General features: G+C 42.0%; 1 long non-coding RNA gene across 2 annotated transcripts in view; it reads right to left on the bottom strand.

The window, feature by feature from the left end:
- Positions 1–9269: 9269 nt before the first annotated feature.
- LOC133389975 (uncharacterized) overlaps positions 9270–18254 on the bottom strand; it is a 31553-nt gene continuing 22568 nt past the window's right edge. For both annotated transcript variants that reach the window (XR_009764248.1, XR_009764249.1), the window contains exon 3: positions 9270–10305. This is a non-coding gene — a long non-coding RNA (uncharacterized LOC133389975). The remainder of the gene's footprint in view (positions 10306–18254) is intronic.

Raw genomic sequence — 18254 nt, 5'->3', positions numbered from 1 at the left:
ACCTGGGGGTGAGAAACCTGCCCTGCTGGTCAGATGAGTCCCCTTTGGTTAGCCTAACAGAGTGGCCAGGTGAGTTAATGGGTCTATCAAGTGCCCATTAACTGGCGAACAAGCCAGGGAGATCCTATTTTTATTGAAACTCTTCAGGAGAGCCCCCCCTCCTGAGGCCAAGGAGAGGCTTGTGTTTTTTAGTTGGGTCTGAGGAAAGTCTGGGAACTGGAGGTAAGCAGAGAGGCTGGCTCTCTGCATCATGGCTTTAGGGTGCCTCCTGTAACCCTGATGGAAAAAGCGAGATATTTGATATGTGGATTTTATTTTCAAACAGGCTATTAATTCTATTATTTTTAAAGACTGGCCGTTGCCAGTCAATGTGAATGGGTGATACATCTAACAGAGATCTCTATAGGCTGTTTTGCAATGTAACCCCTGAAGGAACCCTTTAAACAATAACTGAACAAAACGTGTTGGGCTTTTTTGAAAATAAAACCCACTTTTTTCAGCATTTTCAGATACAGGCTGCAGGCACAGTTGTTGTTATGTTGGCTTCATTGCTTCTTCACCTCTGTTTTTTGAACCTGGATACACACAACGTTCATCTCCACCCCTTTTTACTCCAAAATATGGGATTTTTGAGATTGGATGCATTTTCCTTTCAAGCCAGCTTCACACCGACTTGCAAACTGTTTGGTCCACTGACCCATTATGACTCCAGGGTGTGCCCAATAGAAACACTTTGCACTGGGCAGTCCTAAAACCCCACTTCAGACATCAGAAGGGCTGGGTGTATTCCATCAACCAGTAAGGATGTGTACAGCTGGCTGCAGATTGGTTTCAATCCACATCCAGACGAAATGGTCTTGGTGCTTTTTAAGCAACTAGAGTGCACATAGGCACAATTTCCTTCTTTTGAGGGTTCATTTTGGATGCTCTCCAGTTTTAGCATTATCCCCCCTTTTTTCTTGTTATACATATCTGACAGCCAGCTGCTGGACACCAACAACAGAGAATGTTGCTATCTCTACTGTGTCCTGTTTGTGACCTTTCTAAAAGTACATCTAGATTGGTTTAAAAGAGAATTAGAGAAATTTATGGAGGACAATTGCTGCTAGTTACTACTGGCTATATATCACCTCCAGTAACGGAGGCGCTATACTTCTGCATGCCAGTTGTGGGGTTCAGCAGTGGTAAAGTGCTATTGCCCCCATGTCCTGCTTGTGGGCTTCCCATAGGCATCTGGTCGACCATTTTGAGACCAAAATGGTGGACTAGATAGGCCTTTGTGGTCTGATTGTTTACTGTTGGAAACAAGTTCTGGACTAGATGGATATTAAATCTAATCCTTCAAGGTAGTTCTTCTGTTCTTATGAAATAATGGCACTTCCCATGTTGGTAAGATCCTCCGTGGCGCAGAGTGGTAAGTGATTGTAATGCAGCCGAAGCTTTGCTCATGGCCGGAGTTCAATTCCAACGAAAGGAGGAAGTCGAATCTCTGGTAAAAGGGGTCGAGATCCACTCAGCCTTCCATCCATCCATGGTCGGTAAAATGAGTACCCGGCATATGCTGGGGGAAAAGAAAGCCCGTGGACAGAACTGGCAATCCTACCCCATATATATGGTCTGCCTAGTAAACGTTGCAAGACATCACCCTAAGAGTCGGAAACGACTCGCACTACAAGTGCAGGGACACCTTTACATTTTACCCATGTTGGTATGCCATTACATAGTGGAAATGGCAGTTTTCAATTCTGACACATCCTAATACAATATCCAAGACACAAGATAGAGAGTTTCTTAGTAAGATGTATTAGATATTAGAAAATGGCTCCAGCTTTCCCACAATTAGGATTCTTTACTAGTCTGACACACACTCCAATTTTTTATTCAGAGCACACATTTAATCTATCAGTTATATTCAGGTAATTATTGGGTAAGAGACATCTATGTTTCAGTGGTCATGAGAGTGCAAAGAGGTTCCTTTTATGCAATTTTCCTCTGTAGCATGATTTTCATATTGTACTGTTCTTTTGTTCACTCTCACATTTTTGACAAGAATGAGAATTTAATTGTCTTATTTGAAAGGTTTGGTGTGAACTAACCTCACTTGTCTAAATAAAAGAGCTGCACTTTCTGAGCTGTTTGTTCAGGCTCAGTTTCTAATCATTTCATTATTTGAGCAAAGAGAGCAGAATGTTCCACTCTAATCACTCTTCTCATGGTCTATAGCATTGGGTTGCTTTTAGCTGCAACTGTCACAAATTCTGGATGATCTGTGCAAAAAGCTAAAATTGTCCATTCTAATTATACCTCAGTTGTGCTTCTTATCCCCATATGTTCCCTATATCAAGCACTTCGCACTTGGATTTATTTAAACTTTTCTGAATGGTGTATAGAATGACAAACAAAAGAGAAAGCACCAGTGTGAATAAAGCATATGCAAAAATAGGTCTTGATCCAGTCGAAAGGAAGCACAATTGATCTCAAGGGCAAACTGCTTGCTTAGATGTCTCTGTGACGTCCTTCCCCGGCACCACCTGTGAAGCTCTCACTTGTGGCTACCAGCAGACAGGAACGTCAGGTTTTCTTCTTACCCTTTACAGCTCTAGCACAGTTCTCAGAAGATCCCCCTGCTAGGCCTTACTACCCAATACTCTGTATCTCATAACCTTTAGACTGTGCCTTAGTCTCTGCCAGGCTATCTCGATACCTTGTGTCTATGGGTATAGGTAATTCCCAAACCCCCCTGCAGCCTCTTGCACTGAAGCTTACCACATGTCAATACCATATTACCATATTTACAATATAAGCAGGAACATCACAGTCTCCCTGTGAAGTCTGTAGGATTTAAATGTGACAATACATTTGGATCATACCCATATGGTAGTCTAAGATCAGAGACAATCTTGCCCTTGAAAATGCTATAGTTGTAGACATATTTGCTTGGATCTACTTAAGATAACTTAAGAAGGTTTACAGAATGAAAGTCTCCCCTCCTCCCCTGAAGACCAATGCCCATTCCATTTTATTTGGGCCCATCCCTCTAGAGAGACCTTTTTTGGGGGGGGGGTTTCCAGGTGGCTGCATGGGAAAGAGAGGATGGTACACTTTCCTTCTGTGAATTTCCTTAAGTGAACTTACCTTAGACTGCAACTGTGTCCCTACAGCTTACCTAGGAGCAAGTGCCACTGAACTCAATGGGATTTACATTTCTCCCAAGTGAGTATAGGACCCAAGCCACTGTTATAGATACATGAAAAAAAGAGGTGCTATTTAGGCTGAAGCAGTTGTGATACCCAGAAGTGGCTGCAAGTGGTCTCTTTTACTCCCCAACCCTGTTAGAAGTGTGACATGAGCAATTCCCATTAGGTTCTCTTTGCATGGGGAGAGAGAGAGAGAGAGAGAGAGAGAGAGAGAGAGAGAGAGAGAGAGAGAGAGAGAGTCCTTATAGCAGGCTAGGCTGCCACTAACCTGTACTCATCTTTTCTGTCTGCCTTCCTTCCATGTAAACTGATATGTCTCAGGGAGCTATTCACACCTCTGATGCACCTTCCTGTTCCTCTCATCTCTGCTGATCACCAGAGAAGGAGCCATGCTGTCTTTGTCTCCTCTCCTCTGGCATGAGGAGCAATGTCCAGGCATGGTCACTGCAGCCTCCTACTTAGTTAGCTAGATTTATTTATTATTTGATTTATATCCTCCCCTTCCTCCCAGCAGGAGCCCAGGACGGCAAACAAAAGCACTAAAAACACTTTAAGACATAAAAACAGACTTCAAAATACATTAAAACAAAACATCTTTAAAACATTTTTAAAAAACCCTTCAAGACATCTTTAAAAAAAGGTTAAAAACATACAGTATTGTTTTTAAAAAAGGATTTAAAAACATAATAAAAAGCAATTCCAACACAGACGCAGACTGGGATAAGGTCTCAAATTAAAAGGCTTGATGAAAGAGGAAGGTCTAGATGGAAGTAACACCTTTCCTATCTAGTATGTATTGCTATTAATAAAGTACAGCAGGGCCCCACTTTACGGCGCTTCGCTAAAGCAGCGGTCTCAATTAGATGCAATTAGACTAAAGCCCCACTCATACGGCGCTTGTTCTGCTTTTACAGCGGTTTTCTGGCATCGCGCACCATTCTATTCAATGTGTTTCACTTTTCAGCGGTTTTCGCTTTTTGGTGGGGGTCCGGAATATAACCCGCCCTATGAGTGGGGCCCTACTGTAGTCTTTTCTTATTTTGAAACCAAGTCTAAGTCTGAGAGATTTAAAGCAAGGTAAAAGCTCGCTTTCTCTCAGGTAAAATTAGGGTTGCCAGGTCTCCAGCTAGAACCCCTTGCAAGGCCATTAGACTGTTGCCTTTTCCTGCTTGTCTGAAAATCTTATAAAGTAAGTTCATAGCTTTCAGCAGTAGCAAAAATCCTTTTCTCTCTGGATTTTTCAGGGTTTTTTTTAATTACTTGCAAAAATAGCATATTATACATTTTATCTTTCAAATATTTTTTGAACAGAAATTTTAAAAAAGTGTACATGCAGCTCATGATGTTATTACAATGTGTTATACTTTTCTAATTATGAGGAGTCAAACAAATGTAATTTTTCATGGGCTATTGAAGAGGGCAGTTTATTTATTTAATTCATAGCCTGTTTTGAAAACCTTCCCAATGTGTGTTTTCTCTGTCAATTATTACTCACTGGAACTGGGTTGGCTGCCAAAGTGAGTTTATAGCAACCCACAGGGTAGGCAGGAAAGGGTAGAGAATCTTCTTAACTCTTACTCATTTCTCAAAACTCTGAGGTGAACTGTCAAATCTGTAAAGAAGTTTGGAGCAGCCATGTTAAAAGGCAGGGGCAGGACATTCCAGGCAAGGGGTTGCCAACCCTGGTTTGATATGGATAACTTTGCAGAGGATCCCTAGTCAAGTCTTATGAACAGCACAATCCTAACCATATCTTCTCAGAAGTAAGTCCAATTGAGTTCTATGGGGCTTAGTGTGTTTAGAATTCCAGCCTTCAGGGGCATCTGTCTTTACTCCTGAGTGCTCCTATCAAACATCTCCATAACAGTAGTCTCTCTTCTTCCTACAATGGCCTTCTGTTGACTGGCCTGGCTTGAGGGCATTTAAACCCTTCCTACCAGAAGCAAGCAGGCTTGATTAAATGTTCCCTACCCAGATTCCCCAAGCAGGTGAGAAGGAATTATTCCATAACTTCAGTTGGACCTGAGAACACCATCTTTTAGCTAAGATTTGTGTCTTAATTTCTAGTCAGAGAAATGCTTTTGTTTGAATGGTACACTCAGTGCAACTGTGGTTGATGCTTAATGTATCATGCTTAATGACATCACTAGGATCCATGCCTGTAACATCACTAGGGCCTGCCCCATGACATCACTAGGGCCTGCCCCTGAAATCACAGGATTTGAGATGCTTCTGACCTGGCAACCCTGTAACAGATGCAATTGGAGGTTGCTGATTTGTAGGGTTGGAAACAAAAGGGGAAAGCACCACGTAATGGACAAAAAAGAGAGGCAGGCTCTGGTGCTTGGTAAATTTATTGAGGCTCAACGCGTTTCGGAGTAATCCTTCCTCAGGAGCAATGGAGATCTGTTTCTTTTTCTCTGCCTGCGCAGTTCAAATTCTTTATCCAGCTCCACACAAAACGAACATGATTCGGTCTGTGGTGTTCATTTTGTGTGGAGCTGGATAAAGAATTTGAACTGCGCAGGCAGAGAAAAAGAAACAGATCTCCATTGCTCCTGAGGAAGGATTACTCCGAAACGCGTTGAGCCTCAATAAATTTACCAAGCACCAGAGCCTGCCTCTCTTTTTTGTCTGATTCATAGGGTTGCCATAAGTGGAAATTGACTTGAACACACATAACAACAACAACCATGGAGAATACTGTGTGAAGGATTCTGTTCTTCACTGTATGTAGATTCAGACCCAACCTGGTCATGCCAGGATAGTATTTTAATTGGGAGTGGGGCATTCCTAGATATATCAAAACTGCCACTCAGTGTGCCTTGTGGACAGACTACTCCTAGGAAGGCGCTGGAAGGGAAAAGTGTAAAAATAAGAGACAGTGGCACATTTTGTCATTCAGTACGGCCTTTGATTATTTAGTGGTTAGCTTATTCATCAGGAGCTCCATTAGTGCTCCAGTATCTGCATAGGCAACCTTTTTGAAATACTCCAAGGTGCCAGATATATTTATGTTTTTACCTATAAAACATTAAGTAGCTTCCAGCTGCAATAAATAGGGCACAACCTTAAAAATACTATCCATGTGCCATAAGAATACCAATACTATGTGTACACAGTGTGTTTGAATACTGTATGTACGCTAGGGATGGAAAGATCTGTCAGTTTCAGCTCCCTTAGTTTCTCATTTTTCCAGTCTTAAATTCAGTTCTTTACATTTCTGCAGTAATTTGCATTTTTTTTAAAAAATCATGAAAATTCTACAGCATTTTAGTGCAATGTTTTCCTAAAAACACATTTTTGTGGGCAGTTTTGACTAATGTACAATATTTGCAACCAATTTCTCATCATATAAGGCATTCTTTTCAATCATATTTTTATTGTTATGCACACTTTCCCCTAACTTATGCATTTCTGTAAACATTGGTTGGTGAACTGCACTGCAAATTTCAAATAAGGGCGAATTTTTGAAAGATGGCTGTGTTTCGGTTCTCATATTGTTTTGGAAAGTGCAATTGATAGATTTGGCTTGAAGTATGAACTGAATTTCTCATCCATCCATAATGTACACAGGGAAGTGTGCTCAGTAGGTGTGGCAGCACTTTGGTATTCCCTTCCCTTCATCTTTTGCTATAGTGCTTTTGGAAGCACTACATTTATAGGTGAACAGGATTAGGCCTGTTTGGGGTTGCACTCTATTGTTTACAAATTGAATGTATTTTAAATGGACAGTTAGATATATTTTCTGCTGTATATTTACCTTCCTCAAGCTATCAGGATGGGATGTAATTCCTTTGGATAGCTAGATTTGGGAAGACCCATGTGCTACCTCCACAGTCAGATGCAATACATCTGAATACCAGTTACCTGTAATCATAAGGGGGAGGGTGCTGTTGTGCTCATGCCCTGCTTTCAAGCTTCCCATAGGCACCTGGTTGGCCACTGTGAGAACAGGATGCTGGACTAGATGGGCCAGCAGGCTGTTCTTATGTTCTTGTACACAGCACCATATTCAAATACATTCAAGCAATAACAGCATCTAGAGCAGCCTTTCCCAACCAGTGTGCCTCCAGATGTTGTTGCACCACAACTCCCATCAGCCTCAGCCAGCATTGCCAATGGTCAGGAAGATGGGAGTTGTGGTCCAACAACATCTGGAGGCACACTGGTTGGGAAAGGCTGATCTAGAGATACACAGCTTGAGGCTGCAGGAACAGGGTATTCTTACTGAATTTTGTCCAGCTGTCTTGATCTAAAAAGACTTGAGACTGTAAAAGGGGGAGCTGACCCACATTATATCATCTAGCAGAAAATATATGTCAATATATAAATAAGCAATATAGGATTTGGAAGCCCAATGTCACACCCATTCAGTGAAATAATTTAATTACTAATTACAGATCATCGAAGGCATCTCATTTTTGCTGTGTGCCTCTCTGCCATCACTTAACTTGTCCTTTGATTATAGTCTCTGAGGCACAAAGAAAAAGAAGTCTGATTATTACTCACTTTTCAAGCTCCTATTAAAGTATATTAATAAAGACAGATGCCTAATATGCACCCTTTGAGAAGAACATATTGAAATGAAATGAACAAAAGTTCAGGCTAGCGTGACTCACAAAAGAGGGAGCGCTGCATATGCCTTGTCCACATTTTGAGACTGTAAATAAACTAGATGACATTAGATAGCTAATGCGATGTGTTTTGTTCTCTGAACATTTTTATTGCACATCAAGATTAAACCTCCAGCCTTTATGCTAAAATTGTGAATACTGAAATCTGTGAAATATTACTAAAATAGAGACCAGCAGTACACAGTTCTTCCTTTCCTAGTTTCTTTATGAAATTTCTCTCCCATCTCAAGCCAACTTTTTTAACTTTCTTAAAGTGCCTGCACTGTTTGTCAACACTGTGTCAACTTTGGTCAGCCAAAGTTACTGTAAACATTCCAAGCAACTCCGCCAAATGGCTAGAGAGCTTAGTCAGATAATATTCAAACAAATGAGAGATTCAAGACAATGTTTAGTATGCTCTCCTTCTCCCTCTTTATGCATATGTGTGAGGGTATGTGTGTGTGTATACACAGCAGCAGTACACTGGAAACATTTGTGCTAAAATTATCTCTTCATAGCAAAATCTACAGCAGAAAAATATTAGTATGTCCCACTGACAATTCCAAACCAGTAACCTATTTTTGCATATATAGGGTGACACTGCACTCCCAGTGCAGAAGAGGATGATATAGGAGCCCTCTTAGGAGCTTACTGCCATGAAGGGGCAACATGGATTGTGCCTTTAGCTCTGCCCCTCTTATTGTGTTGCTCTGTTATGAGGTGTGCAGTGTGCACTTGCTGGCTGCAGTTCTCATACGCAAACCTGATACCCAGGACCTTGCGACACAGAACCTGGACAGAAGCAGACTATGTGGTGTGGCAGAGTTGCTCATCTGACCTGCAGTCAGTTGTGCTGCTGCTTAACTGGGAGATGGAGGGGGAGGACTGAGATGGCAGTGAGTTCAGTGTGGTGTACCAGCAGGAGGACCAGAATTGCTTTGCCGGTGCATTTGCAATGTGTGGATCTTGCTGCTGCCTCGCCCCTACCCTCTACCTCCCAGTAAGCAGTGACAATTAACCAGAAATCAGGTGAGCAGCAGCACCCCACTACGCCGTCCGCTACTGAACCTTGATTCACCCCAGATTTGGTACTTCAAGAGCTAATAAAGACAAGAACAGCAAGATCAATCTTAAGTCGTTTTATATTTTAAAAGAGAACATATATAGTTTTAAAAAAAAGATGTTAACATAGACTTTCATAAGCAGCATACTAACATTAGCCTACAGAGTTAAAACTAATCATTCAAGCTATCTGTTCTAAAAACATGCAGTAATACCCATAGTACAGCTACAGTGCGGTAAATCAGTCAAAGAGAGAGGGAAGGATGTTGCCTGAGACTAGACAAAGGGGAGGAGCTGTCTGCCCAGAGCAATAAAAAGAAATTATTCTAAAACAGTAGCTTGAAGAGTCAAACATACTATTAAGGAACTACATCTCTTTCTCTTTCTCTCTCTCTCCCTGAAGTGGTGGGTGGTGGTAGAGAAGTAAGCAAGGAATGCAGATACAATTTTGTGATTTTGATAAAAGTAGGAGGATTTGGGGAGGCCTGGAAGGGAAGAAGCAAAGTGTTGAGCAAAGAGTGAAAGAGTTAACAGGAACAGAGGGGTAAGAGACAGAAACAGACCGGGGGAAACCAGTGGAGAGGCTTGAAGTGGCTTGTCAAAAATAGGCTTGGATTGCTGGGGGTGGTGGTGGATGTCAAAGCGTTGGGAAGAAATGGAAAGCAATTAAATTTGGGGGGAATGACAAGGGGTTTTTTGGGGGGAGGTTAAAAGAAGGATGGAGAAGGAGAAAGATCTGTGGAGAATTCAGACGTTGTTCTGAGGATGCAAAGGGAAGTTCATCCTGGAGCCTTATGAACACATTTGCCAACAAAGCAAGGAAAGAGGCGTTCCAAAGAAGACCCGTCTAGAACAGCAAAGGATATTTCGTATAGGGAAGGGGGGCATGCCATGCAACCAGTCCTGTTCTGCTGAGATTTGAATATATAGCCTTGGAATCAGGAAGAAAAGGAGGGAAGCAGACACAGAGTCACAGATTGCTTGCAATTTCTCAGCAAGGATCCTCAAGAGAGAACAGTCCGGGTTAGTAAGACAAAAAGCATAATATTTTATGCCCAAGCTGAGGCTCAATAGTTAAAACAAAGGTTAAAAATTGTGTTTTCCTGATAGCTATTAGGTGTTGAAAGTATTTAAAATGATGCCAGCCAGGAAGAGCATATTTTAGGTCTCTGAGAAATGGCTTCTAAAATGTGAATCTTCTTCCAGCTACTCTGGGAGGTGATTGAGCAGAGAGACTTTTGGCCTCTCTGGTGGGAGCTCTGAGGCCATTCAAACTTCTTGGCTAGTTACTCTGAGAAGAGTTTGTTTCCTTAACATTCTAGTTGATTATCTCCTGGCTTAATCGTTCCAGTAGGAGTCATATGCCTGATGCTTTTGTTTGTTATCCTTGAATTTTACACGTGGCAGGTGGATGGCAGGATAGCAAAGATCTGCAGGAAAAGAAACAGCCATCAATGGGATTAGCAAGAAGTGTAGCAACTAGTCATGTACAGTGTTTGTTTCAATTTGCCCTGCCAGAATTCCATAATAGAGGCTCATTCTTTGCCTCTCCAGGCCCAAACAGAGCTTCCCTTCTCAAGAAAAGAATCCCATTCTTATAGCAAATGCTGGTTTTTAGGGGCACAGGATTCTTCTGGCTTCTCTTGTGTGCAGCAACTACTTTGTAAGTGGCAAGGCTTATGTAGTCATGGAGTCTTCGTGCACAATTCAGAACCTTGAACAAACAGGGTCCTGCAAATGTATGGGTGCCCACTTCAGAAATTGCAGAGAGCAATCAGAAAGAGCCACACAACATTGGGTAGGTGGCTAAAGGCATAACCCACAGCCCCATTCTATTTGTGTTACCTCTTAATGGCAGCAGTGTCAGAAGAGGGCTAGGGACTTTCTTTTGAGAAAGCCTCAAAAGAAGCTTTATACTTCACTAATAGGCAAAACATCTTGTGGTTTAAGAACGTATCTATAGCACACAGATATTTCTATCAAACTTTAAAAAGCAGGGAAATTGGGCAGCTATAGTGAATGCACCAGGGGAGCAGGAGACCTGACCTCCTCTCTGAGATATTGGACTGCCCTACAAATTCATCAAAATGCAAACACAATTTGGGTTGGTCTTTCACAGTCCAATCCACTTGCTGTGTAGCTTGGAATAATTGGGTAATGTGCCTCTGAGCATATGGTGAGTGGTGGCAATACCTGCCATCTCCAAAGATAGAGAATTACATTTTTGTATGTTTATTGGTGTTCTTACTTTGCTACATTCCTGTGTTACTATTGTTTCTACAGAGAATCTAATCTAGAAAATTTTATTTCTCTCATTATTCATCCTAGAAACCTGTGTCAAATTTATTTTTATTAATTTCAAAGCCTTTGTATTGGTCAATGTCATATGATGGTGAAGACAGCCTTTTGTGTTTCAAATTGGAGGTTATGTTCTATTTCTATTTTGGGTGCATTAACAGTGGAATCTGAAACTGCAGTTTGATGTAAAATCAGACCGATTACAAAATGCTTCTTCTTCAGGAATGACTCTAGCTGTTGAAAAAAAACAAACTTAGCCTGCCCAAGATGATGTTTTCAGCCTGCTATGTTTAAACCATTTCATTTAAGGCAAGGTGGGCACAGTCAATTAAAAACATAGAGCACACCTAGAATATATTTCACCTCCCACTGTTTTCTTTTGCAAATTGAGACACTCCTGATGTCCACTGGAGACTATTCTGCAGAATAGTCGGTGCCATTACTCCATAATAATTTTTGGACTTTTTAAAGTGTAAATTTTGCAAAGTGTTGCTGTACTTCACGTATTCACAGAAATAGAAGCAAAAGAAAATGATTTCCTATAAGAAACTTCACCAAAATGGCAAAGTAAATCAGACATATTTAAAGTGACTATCTGAACTATGTCAACTATCTTAATAATGTTGCTTCTTCCCTGCTAAAACAAGATCAGCACAGCACGTCTTGTTTCTATTATTTGAGCAGATTGCAGGTGTTGCCACTACTCACCATATGCTCAGAGGCATATGTTACCAAATTCTTCCAAGCTACACAGGAAGTGGATTGCACTGTGAAAAACCAACCCAAATTGTGTTTGCATTTTGACAGATTTGTAGGGCAGTCCAATATCTCAGAGAGGAGGTCAGGTCTCCTGCTCCCCTGGTGCATTCACTATAGCTGCCCAATTTCCCTGCTTTTTAAAGTTTGATAGAAATATCTGTGTGCTATAGGTACATTCTTAAACCACAAGATTTTTTTGCCTGTTAGTGAATTTCTCTGCTTTTTAATCCGGGAGGTAAGAAATGGGATCCTGTGCAAGTTTGCTGAGAATAGATTGACCATTTGCATGCTTATTGAGTTAGTGAGATTTACTCCCTTGCAATCATGCTTAGGATAGGTGTCAGGCCCAGGATGAGACTCAGGAACCAGACCAGAGGTTGTAAGTAATTCGTGTTTTATTAGAGTAATGTCCAAGCAAAAACTGCGTCTTCTCATGAAGCAATACAGGGATACAGGTCCTGCGGCATTGGGAGAAAGTTGACAGAGCAAGGGGCTGCTTCCCGCCTGTTCTTTAAGAAGGGGCCAAACGGGCGCGCAACCTTTCGGTCCTCCTTAACTGCCCCTCAGGTACTGCCCACCTTCCCCCCCTTCTCTCCTGTCTTTTCAGCTGTCTACGTGTGCGCGGTGAGGGGGGAAGCATGGGCCCCTCCTCTTCTGAAGTTTCCTATTCCAGTATGGGGGATAGGGAAGGGGCTGATGATAAACTGCCTCGCTGCTTTTCTGCTGTGGGCAGCCCTCCCTCTTCTCCCTCTTGCTCTGAGCTTCGAAGAAGGGGGGGCGTGAGAATGTCTAGGGAGGATTCTGAAACTTCAAAGCTCTCAGGCTCCCCGTTGCTAGGCGACCCTATCACTGGCATTTCCTCTGTTTTGTCTTCACTCCAAAGGGGGGAAGTTCCTCCCCCTCCCCTCTGCCATCCATAGGAATCCTCTTCTGCCAACTCCCCGGGACCCCAGCTCTGCCTCCGGACAATAGGTGAAACTGACCACTGGGGATGGGGAGGAGGAGGAGGAAGGGTGGAGGGGACCAGGGAGTAGCGGGCGGGAGGAGGACACGTTTGATCATTTGCATGTTTATTGAGTTCAGAGGGATTTACTCCCATGCAATCATGAGGAAGAAGGAAGAGGGGAGGGGAGGGGGAAGGAGGGGAAAGCCAGGTCTGATCATTTGCATGCTTATTGAGTTCAATGGGATTTACTCCTATGTAATCACGGTTAGGATAAGTAAAACTGACCATGGGGAAGGATCAGAGGGAGGGGAGAGGAGAGGGAAAGAGAAAGGAAGCGGAGAGGGTAGCAGAAAGAGGGGATTGGAGGGAGAGGGGCAAAGGAAGGGGCAGGGAGGGCAGGTTTGATAATTTGCATGCTTATTGAGTTCAATTGTATTTACTCCCATGTAATCATGCTTAAGATAGGTAAAACTGACCATGGGGAGGAGGAGGGGGAGGGGGAAGGAGGGGATTAGAGGGGGAGGGGAAGGGAGGAGATAGGAAGAAGGAGAAGGGAGGGCGGGTTTGATCAGTTACATACTTTTTGAGTTGAAGTGGATTTATTTCTGTGCAATCATGTTTGAAAATGGAAATAGACTGCCTTCAAGTCGATCCCGACTTATGGTGACCATATGAATAGGGTTTTCATGGTAAACAGTATTCAGAGGTGGTTTTGCCATTGCGTTCCTCTGAGGCTGAGAGGCAGTGACTGGCCCAAGGTCCCCCAGTGAGCTTCATGGCTGTGTGGGGATTTGAACCCTGGTCTCCCAGGTCGTAGCCCAACATTGACCCAGGAGAGGGGCAGGGAGGGTAGGAGGAGGGAGAGGGTAGAAGATTGGGTGGGTTGGCACTGGGCAGAGGGGAAGCCCCTTTTCTTTCCAAAAGGAAAACTGTGAACAGTATCATTGCTTTTCAGGGTTTCCCCCACCTTTTTATTCTACAGCAGGCACATGTAGCCTCCCACCCAAATTTCAACCAAAGCTGTCCCTGGCCATATCCACACCAGACCTTTATTTCACTTTGGACAGCCATGGCTTCTCTCAAAGAATCCTGGGAAGTGTAGTTATTGAAGGGTGCTGAGAGTTGCTAAGAGACACCCTGCTCCCCTCACAGACCTTCAATCAGAGTGGCTGACTGTTAAACCACTCTGGCCACTGGAGCTCTGTCAGGGGAATATGAGTCTCCTCTTAGCACCCTTCACAAACTACACTTTCCAAAATTCTCTGAGGGAAGTCATGACTGTCTCAGGTGAAATCAAAGTCTGGTGTGGGTGTGGCCCTGATTAGGCAAGCCCAGCAGCTGTGAGTCTGGCTTTTAGAACACTGACAGTTGGTTCTTACTGAGCACGCCTGACATTATCATTGAGTTCAAGCCAAAATTTATTGAATTAATTAAAAATCAGCCATATATTTTTTTTAACTTTTAAACTGCAGAATATGAAGGTCAGCGTATGGGGCAAGGTCAGGAGCAGGATTACAGGTACTCTGTGACCATGGCTGATGTTTAATGAATTTCAACAAATTATGAGAACTCTGAGAGAAAAAAGGTCCAAAAGGGCTCTGGTTTTTTTCTCTCTCTCTCTTTAGACTTTGAACTGTCGATTCTTTCTGACTGTTTTGTTTATTGTCATGAAAATTGACAGTTATTAAGCAAGCGTTTCTGAGTTTAGGACTATAAGTTTTGTAAGGTTTTGTTTTCAAATGATCTTATGGGAAGCATCAGAATGGGAAGGAGGGTTATTTTCAATTTAACATTGCGGAATGTGAAAAATCCACACTGGCTATAGTATACAGCCACTCTCGTGGCTGTATAATTATTATGGAGGGTTCTGAAGGTGGGGTTCAAGAGAATAGAGTTACTAAAGCAATGTTACTGTTGAATAGGGTGATTCTATCACTACCAAATCCTGATCCGATCATTCTGTTGGAAATTCCAAAATCTATGATGCTTTTGAAGAATCAACGTATGAATACTACTTCAGTGAATGATCATTATGTGTTCTGGTAACATTCTAACCTTTTATTATTAAATCTGTAGGGATGGGAGAGAAACTTGATATGGTTTGCATTTAAAGCTGAATTGATTAAATCCACACTTTCTGAAACAATGTGAGATCTGAAACATAGCCATCTTCAAAATTTGCGCTTGTCAGAATTTTGCAATGCAGTTCTCCAACTAATGCATACAAACATGCATATATCGGGAAGTGTGCATAAAATGATATATTAGTGAAAATAACATAAAAATGAATTAGGAGACATTGCTTGCAAAATGTGTACATTAGTTACAACTGCATACAAAAATGTGTTTAGTAGGATAAGTTCACAGTAAAATACTGAAGAAGTTTCTAGAGATTTTTTTCAAACAAATGGCAGATTGCTGCAGAACTGAATTTAAGATTGGAAAAATGAGAAACGAAGAGAACCAAAATTAACAGATTTTCCATCACTACTTCTCAGGAATATCACTAGATATGAATGTGTGAGCAAAACTTTAAAACCACAACGGTCTTTGAAACTACAAAACCTATGATGCAAATCAACTCTGGGCAAAACTAAACAAGCAGAACAATAGTTGTTTACTTAATATGAACAACTGACAGTATTGAATAAACAGATTCACAACTAGAACTCACCAAAATTCAAATTAGAATGCAGATTTTCTATAGAAAACTGATGTGCAAAATTGGGAAATTGCAAAATGCAACCAGTATAACCAGGAAGTAAAGATCTCCCAAATGCACAAATGTTCTAATGGTGAAGCAGTCTTGGAATATGGGTGATGGAGACAACATGTGCCATGGAATATTTGAACACATCTGATGACACTGGTGAAGCCATGTTCAGAATCACACTGTGAATTATGTGAATAGCAGCTTCATTTTCATTCTCGTTTTCAGAAAAAGTTATTTTCAATCACAAACATTTGAGGTTATTACTGCACAACTCAAAGAAACCTTTGGTACTCATTAGGGTTTCATTATGCTAAAGATATGAAATTGCCTTCTGTCAAAAGAATTTACCATTTAGTGTAGCTCTTGGCTGGAGGATAGTAATTGTCACGGAATCAAAGAAGACAATGCCTGCTCTTACTCATTCATAAGGTCCGTTGATTCTACCAAAATGTTACTAGTTTATAAGGCTGCATCTAGTATCATTTTGCTTTATTGATAATCATTTGATGGCAGACTTAATAATATTTTATTAGCGGGCTTTCTTGAAATGCACAATATTTTGGGGATGCTTATTTTCAGAAAGATCCTTTAATATTTCCCTTAAAGATTATGAGAGATCATTGCTGTTAAAGAAGGAACTGAAAAGTGTGAAAACATATTATGACTTGAGAACAAAAGGTATGGGGAAACTGAATGGAAAATAGTATGAAAACTACTGTCCATCTATTGTGTATAGATATAAAAGTGTGGCATGCAAATGATGAAGAATATAATGTGTACCATTTACTGTGCTTTTAAAAATAGATTTCAAGAGAATAATTACTAGTTTGTAAATACCAATTATAAGGCAGACCGGCTGCACTGAGAGAAATTGATTTTTTAAATATATATATATTAGTTTATCACCAGCAGTCTATTTCAGATAAAGGTTTTAAAAAGAGAACAATGCAATATGAAATACATGAATACTGTTCTTTGATTAACTTGTGTGCAAGTACACAATTATTGGAACAGCTCAGCAAAAGTTGTGTTGTGAGATCTACGAATATAATTGCAAAGTACAAACATAAATACTCTTGCAACCTTCTGCATAGTCTAATGTCCCCCAAAGCCCTGTTTGGTGGGGATCTATTCCAAGACTATACTATAAGCCTTAAGGAAGTAGCATCTTGTGTTCCTTTTAAGGCTTTATCAGTGGGACAGAAATCTATTCTTATTGACAAGTTGAACACAGCCCAATGCTGCCCTAAAAAAAATTCCCCATTTGCCTGTCCTCATTTCACTTCTCCTTTTCATTGTATGATGTGGCTGTAATTTCATTTTATAGGGGAGCTAGTCTTTCATATGCCTAGTTTTCACAGACAGCAGGTGAGGTGGTAAATGTCTTTCTATACTAAGTCATCTCACATGATCACTTCACATGATCAATTGCTTCTCTGTCCCTTTCCCCCACCCCTCAAATCCAAACAAATCCTCACACATAGAAAACTAGCATTCTAAGAAGAAGGCTAGGTTAAATTCTCTCCCTTGACATCTAAGGCCCTTCCCCATATGTGCATCGGCTGTGTCTTCCCTTGTGAAGACATGATCCTTCCACACATGTACCAAGCACTCAACAGAGCCCTCCCTCTTTCTTCTCTCATGCTACCTGGCACACATATACAGGCATACACATGCAGGCATCAGTCCAAGGGCTGGGAAGGCTTTGAACTCCTCACATATTCCTTTCCAATCCCACTTCCACTTTTTTATATCAACTTGTGTAGCTTGAACAAACTGAGGGAGAGAGCTGGTTGAGGATATAACAGGGACTCACCATTCCCCGTTTCTTGTAATAAGCCATTGTGAAGTGGTTCTGAGGAGGCCACCATTGAAATTTCCCACAGTGCACTCTGAGATGTCATTTAAATGGTGGTTGCAATCTGCCTGGCATGGGAAGGTGTTGCCAATTTCCCAAGAATGCCACCTGCTGATGGCAGGCCTGGTATTGTGTGCCTGTCCAGAATCAAACCAACATGGAACAAGGAACAAAATTCTGGGGGCACCTAGGACCAGACTGCAGTGCTGTGCAGTTGACCCCAACAAGGGAGGGGTTTGCTCCCATGGGATCTTATGGAGGGGGTGGAGCAGCAGCTCCTATAAAAGGGCTTGCTTTATGCCCTCCCAGCCTCTTTGTTCCTTTGTCGAGCTTCCCCAATCCTCCCTCCCTCTGTTTAGAAGCTTCCACTGCGGCTTTAAGTAGTTGCTGGTTGACAGGGCCAGAAAGGAATTTTATTCCCAATCACGATTGGGAGAGTTTTTGCCTTTCTTTCACAGGTTAGCCAGGATTGTTAGGCATTCCTGGTCCTTGTCTGAGGGGCAGCATAATTCCCGCCAACACCAGACCCAAGGGCTCTGGTGATGGTGAGTATTTGCAGCCATGCCGGGGAAGACCTGGCATGGCTTCAAAGCCTCCCCCCCTCGGTGGCAGTGTGGCCACACATGCCATGTTGCGCAGGGAGCGGAGCAGGGTGGCTATTTAAGCCCTGCTCTGTCTCCCTTCGGACACTTTCAGGTCTTGCGCAACACTGGAGCACGTCGCGAGCTGCCTTTGTCCTTGAGGCCTAGGCTTGTAGCCTGTTTTGGTGGAGTGTGGGGTGGTAGAGAGAGGAGGTGGTAGTTGT

The sequence above is a fragment of the Rhineura floridana genome, chromosome 8, assembly GCF_030035675.1.
Source record: "Rhineura floridana isolate rRhiFlo1 chromosome 8, rRhiFlo1.hap2, whole genome shotgun sequence".
Classification (NCBI taxonomy): Eukaryota; Metazoa; Chordata; class Lepidosauria; order Squamata; family Rhineuridae; genus Rhineura; species Rhineura floridana.
This window is presented reverse-complemented; position numbering and strand designations above follow the sequence as displayed.